The 5,900-nt window shown below is 53.7% G+C and overlaps 1 long non-coding RNA gene across 1 annotated transcript; it reads right to left on the bottom strand.

Annotated features, from left to right (window-relative positions):
* Positions 1-2,890: 2,890 nt before the first annotated feature.
* LOC144377513 (uncharacterized) lies at positions 2,891-4,952 on the bottom strand. Its single transcript, XR_013438517.1, has 2 exons — positions 4,648-4,952; positions 2,891-3,553 (listed from the first exon to the last, which is right to left on the bottom strand). It is a non-coding gene; the product is annotated as an uncharacterized LOC144377513 (long non-coding RNA).
* Between the last annotated feature and the right edge of the window lie 948 nt (positions 4,953-5,900).

The raw sequence follows: 5,900 nt of genomic DNA, 5'->3' as shown, positions 1-5,900 counted from the left end.
CAAGCACTGGGTGGCATGTCACTGTTCTCCTGGCAATGTTACCCCACAGTGTCAGGGAGCCCAGGCCTGTACCTCTCACCTGACTCTAAGTTCTCCTCCCACGTCACCAATGTTACCTGGCATATCCTGCCCCCTTGGGGTCCTAAACCTTTAGATCTTGTCACCAAGCAATGTTATTCAGGTCTTCTTGAGCTTGCCCAGCACTCCCTCTACCCCCAATTTCAGATGCAGAGCAGATTTACTCCAGGTCTAACAGGAAATGCCTAGAAAGGCCTGTGTGACCTTGGGCAAGTCAGTCAACCTCTCTGGGCCTTTAGTGACACCTTGTGGTAGCCTCTGTTTGAAGTCAAAGTGATTGGGTAAAAACAAACAAAAAAACCCCACAACCACGGAATTTCCCTCCCACTACCCCTTCCTACCACGCCTGGGCCTATCTTCCTGCAACACAGAAGGGCAGCTTTGAAGCACTCCTCCTGCCCACCATAGTGCCAGGTCATGGCTCTGGCCTCTGGCCTCAGTCCTACACCACATTTCCATGAGCTGTGGGACAAGGACATGGCAGACGTGTGATTACCTGAAGTCAGAAAATCTGCAGAAAAGAGAAAGTGAGCCCAGAGCTGAGTGAGACCCTCCCCTGGACTATTTGCTTCAGCCTCTAGTTCCCCCTCTTCTGTTGGGTGTGAGATGATTCCCAGTCCAGAAGTAGACAGTGCCCTTTCTTGTGTGTGTGTGTGTGTGTGTGTGTGTGTGTGTGTGTGTGTGTGTGTATGTATGCTCATGGGTTTTGTCATGGGTCTTCTGCAATGGTATGGTCTCACTCCAAGCTCCAGCTGTGAGACAGGGGCCTCCTTATGTGGGGCTTTCGAGATGAATGCCTGGCTTGCTCAGTCATTGGTGCTCTGACCTCTGGCTTCCTTTCCTGCACAGAAGACTTGCACCCCCTGGTCTTAAAATCCCACCATCCAAACCTGCTCCTAACTGGAGACCTGCTGGTTAAAAGGGATCTAATGAAACCCCTCCTAGATGCAGCTGCTCAAGACTAATAAGGCTGCCCAGAAGGGAGGGCAGGTTGAGAAGGGCCTTCTAGGCCTAGAGCCAAATGCTAATGGTGGAATTTCAAACCAGGTCTCTGCAGCCCAAAACATTTTCTCTTCCAGTTTATGGGTCTGACCCCACCCCCACCCATACCCCCCACATACCCCAGGCATGAGGAGGCAGTTTGGGGCAGGAGGAAAATCTGTCCTGAGCTGTCCACATGGTCATACGGTCATATGGGGGTTGTAGAGAGGAAGCCTGGGGGTGGGGGGGTGCAGCATAATCTGTGGGTAGGGCCTGGGACTTGGTTTGGGCCCTGCAAAGGTTGGCCCCATTCCACCTCATCAAGAAGATTAAGAGTAATTGAGTAGCGGCTCTCACAAGGCTACTTGAAAGTTGGATGTTGGCCTGAAACCCTTCCATTAAATGTGTTCATCCCTGGGATTTGAGAGATCCCTTCAAAAGGCAGGAGTCCATCTGGGTCTTCCTTTGGCTGGAGGAAACCTGGGGTGACCAGAGCAGGGCTGTTCTGACACAAATAAGCCACTTAATTCTCTCCAGTCCCCCTGCTGTGCTCTCCTTCTCCTCCTCCTCCTCCATCTCACAGATGAGGAAACTGAGGCTCAAAGGCATTGATGATTCCTACTGTAACTATGTCTAGTGCCAGGGCAGCCTGAGGTCAGGTGGCATAGCAGAAGGTGACTCTGGGCCAAAGTGCTTTCCTGCTGGGTGGGCTCCAGGGACCACTTCCTCTGCTGGGTCAGAGGCAGGAATGGGGGTTTCTGGGGCCAAGCCAGGCTGCAGGCCAGACCTTTCTCCCCAGCCTACAACACTGTTGCTACGGCATGTGCCCGTTACCTCCGTGCTCCTAGACATTTAGTGGCTCTCCTTCACCCCCAGGACCAGCTGCCACCCTCCCTGCTGGCCTCCTCCCCACAACCCAGCACCCCAGCCTCTGTCCTCCCTGCCCCTCTGCTGCAGCCTCCTTCATCTTCTCATCCTTCCTTCTCCAGGAAGCTTTTCTGTCCCCACTTGTGTGTAACTGGGGCACATTAAATCAGCTTCAGGTCCCATCTCTGGAAAAAGTGAGGGAAGGACAAGAAGCTGCCTCAAAAGGGTTGTGGAGAGGTCGTCACCAGATGAAATCGTGTGGAACCAGGGCTCAGCACAGTGCCTGGTGAATGATGAGGACACCAACAAGAGAGGGAGCCTCTTCACCTTCACCACCACCAGCATCGTCCTTGTGGAATAAGAGAATCTGTGACACCGTTCTGAGCTCCCAGAGCAACCTTGGTCCCTGTCCAAGTTGTCTGTGTCATTACCAGAGTGACTTGTGAGCATGTCCCCCTCCCCTCAGGTCCCCTCCATGGCCAGGTCTTGAACCCCAGGGCACAGGACGACAGGACTCACACCCTTGACCTGCAGGACATCTTGGATTGCTGGAATTTTCTTGCTCCACTGCCCTCCCCAGGCCTGCTGAGAGCGCTCATTATCTCCCTTCCACGGCAGCCAGGCCTTGGGGTGAAGCCAGCCTCAGCTTTTGATGGGAGGAAGACTTAATTACCTTCTCAGGCAGAGCGAGGAGGATAATGAGCAGCAGATGAAAAGCGGGGCAAGGTGACGCCTCCCCAGGCGCCCCTCAGCACCCAGCCAGCCCCACCCCCACCTCCAGACTTCGGGTCCTTGGTTGGCCCCACACAGATACCAAGGATCACCTCGCGTGTCTTTGCCATGGTACCTGAAATCCCACCAGCACCTCCTGTTTGGGTCACACAAAACATACAAGGATCCGTCAGAATCTCCCACACCACATGGGTCCTGGGACAGCCAGATATGGAAATGATAAAGCCAGACGTTAGGGCTTCTGGTTTGTATGAAACCCCCCAATCCTGAAGAAATAGGAAGCAAAGGACAAATTTCCCAGAGGGGGCTAGCAGCAGGGGTGGGTCCTGGCCTGCCTCCGCCTGGGGGCTGGGTTGGGGGCTGGGTTGGGGGCTGTGGCTGGGACCCTGTGCTGGGGCTCAGGAACCTCTTCATCCTTTCAGAGTAGCTGAGGCACTAGGTGTGTTCTTGGCTTCTGGGGGAAGGGGGTAGGAGGTGGAGAGGAGGGGAGGTGGGCGGGGAAGGTGTCCAGTGTATCTGCACCATAGTGACAAGTGACAGACAAGGGAAGAACATTCTCCCAGGGCAGGTCCAGGATCCGGGATTCTTCTTTCCTTGTGGGTGGCAGATGTGGGGTGCTTTGTCTTTGCTCTCTGACTCTCCTGCGGTGCCCTTGGAAATGTCGCTGTGCCCAGCCCCACAGCTGCACAGGAGCTCACCGGGTTGAGTAGCCTGGGTGCTGTCAGTCCTCCTTGGCAGTGGATGGGGACGTCACTACAGCAGGCTCGCTTCTACTCCTTTCCAGAGGCAGTCGCAGGTGCGGTGGGGTGCTTGGGCACCGCAGTCCCTACTGCTGTTCACTGGCTTTTTGATCCTGGACAAGTTAATTTATTCTTCTGAACTCTAGTTGCCTGACCTGTAAATCGGAGATTGTAATAGTATCTCAGGATTCTAGTAAGGATTAAAAAAAGGAAATGTAGGTAACATGCCTAGCATAATACCTGGCTTGAGGCCTATGCACCCAACTGCTAGCTATTGTCATGGTTATTATTATTAATGCCATTGGGCAGTGTTTCTCAGCCTTTTAAAATTCCAGGTTCCTTTGTGATAAGCATACCAGCCTCAAACTCCTCCCCTTAATAGAACAGGATTTAAAATGTCAAAGAAATAAAAGGTTGAGGCAAAAAATAAATCTAAGCACTTATTACATATACTCTTTTAGACTAGGGAGCACCCTCTCCCCACCCCACAACTACAGCTCACTATGAGGGTGGGGTTGAGGGGAAGGTAAGAGCATTACGGCTGCATCTTGGGTGTAGGGCCCTCTGCAACCTCTTGGGCACAGGGCGGCCCTTTCTGGTGGGCTCCCCTCTCTCCTGCTGCCCTCCCAAAGTGGCCACTGGATCCCACCCAGCCTCCCAGCTCTGGTAGCCACGACTTTGAGGGAACAGAAGAAGCTCTTTAGAATACAAATACCTCTGGGCCCTGGGATTCCAGCCGGCACCCTATTCTCATGCTAATGAAGAGAGGAGAGAGGAGGGGGGGGGGAGAGAGAGAGAGAGAGAGAGAGAGAGAGAGAGAATGTGTGTGTGTGTGTGTGTGTGTGTGTGTGTGTGTGTGTGTGTGTGTTTGGGAGGTGCTTGAAAGGGAAATTGCCAACTGTAGGTCACCCTGCCCAAGTCTGGGCCCTGGGCAGGGGGCTAAGGCCTCTGAGGTCCTTTCTAGCAATACTTCCTAGTACCCAGTCCTGGGTTCCACCCTGGTGCCCCCGAAGTCCTGCAAGTCCCCTGGCTGGGTAGGTTCCACAGCTCAAAGTCTATGAGCTGGGCAATTGCCCTTTCTGAATCAAAATAATAATTCACTTGACATTAATAGCTGCCATTTACCACCCACTTCGTGTCCCAAGCTTTGGGAACACACTCCATGCATCTTAGTTATCTCATAGGATCCTCACTGTGCAGACCATGGAAATGAGGTTCAGTCAGGGAGGCACTTGGCCTTGGATCTCACCACTGTGGTGCCAGAACACAAATCCAGATGTGTATGTCCCTGGGCTCCAACTCCAAGGTCTTGCATTGTCCAGCTGGAAATATGGACTTGGAGACCTGGTACGCCACAGGTGGCATCAGGGAGACTGGAGAGGCCAGGGGGTGGGGTTTCCTGTAGGCAGAAGTCCAGGCCCTAGAAGGTGCTGGCATAGATGAGACCCAAGTGTCGGTAAAGGAGCCTAGTTTGTGGCTCAGGGTCCAGCTGGCAGCCTCCCTAGGGCTGAATCTCAGATTTCCCAGGCCAGGCCAGGCTGGGGTGGGACAGCAGCAGAGTTGGGCAGGAATTCTGGGGCTGACATTGCATTGTGGGTAGGTGATCTGCTGATTGCTAATGAGATATGCTGTGGGCAGGCTCTGGACCTGGAACAAGGCTTCCCCACGTTTTAATTGAGTGAACTCCTACTTTTAGCCCAATTCAAACACTACCTTCCCAGGGAAGCCCTCCCTGACCCCTCCAAGTTAAATTCCTCCCCCGAGATCCTACCAATCTTTGTGGTACTACTTATGTGTGGCTCTGCTTCCTCCCTGGCCTAGGAAGTCCTTGAGGAGAGAGTCCCTGCCTGATTCACCTCCATGATCCCAGCACCCAGCCCAGGGACTGGCACTCAGTATACATCAAGAAATGTCTGTGGAATGAACAAGGGACTCTACAGAATGGATCCAATGGTGATAGGAACCATCGTGGTGATCTCCCTTCCTGCACTGTCTCCAACAAAAGGAGGCCACTGAATGCCAAGCAGAAGAGAGCCCTCAGTGCAGTGAATGTCTCTGGGCCCAGCATCACCTCTTCTCTGCTAATTTCTGGTTTCAGTTCAGCTGCAGTGGACAGTTCAGGGTAAGCTCAGGCTTGCCCTGCGCATGCCAGCAGGAACTTGCAAGCACACCCCTGAGACTGGCCACCTTTTGCCTCAGGGTCTTGTCTGATGCCAGGGAAGCTTGCCCGACCCCAGAATAGATGCAGAGGAGCTACCAGTCCCGGCTCCACTGGTGGGGGATGGGAACCAGGTGGACAGTTCTGGAGAGGACCTGTGCGCTTCTTGGAGGTCAAGGCAGAAAGCAGCCCTGGCTCTACCACCTGAGCTGCGCTCTGGCAATGTCCTGACTGCTGCTTCCTTTCTCCCTGGGCTCTGACCCCGATTCCCAGGACTTTCCATCAATAGAACCCCATCTTCGTTTCCAAGGGTTCTCTGGGGTATGTGGGAAGCTCCAGGGAAG

Source organism: Ictidomys tridecemlineatus, chromosome 5, assembly GCF_052094955.1.
Source record: "Ictidomys tridecemlineatus isolate mIctTri1 chromosome 5, mIctTri1.hap1, whole genome shotgun sequence".
Taxonomy (NCBI): Eukaryota; Metazoa; Chordata; class Mammalia; order Rodentia; family Sciuridae; genus Ictidomys; species Ictidomys tridecemlineatus.
Note: the sequence above shows the minus strand (reverse complement) of the source record. Positions and strands in the feature narration are given on the sequence as shown.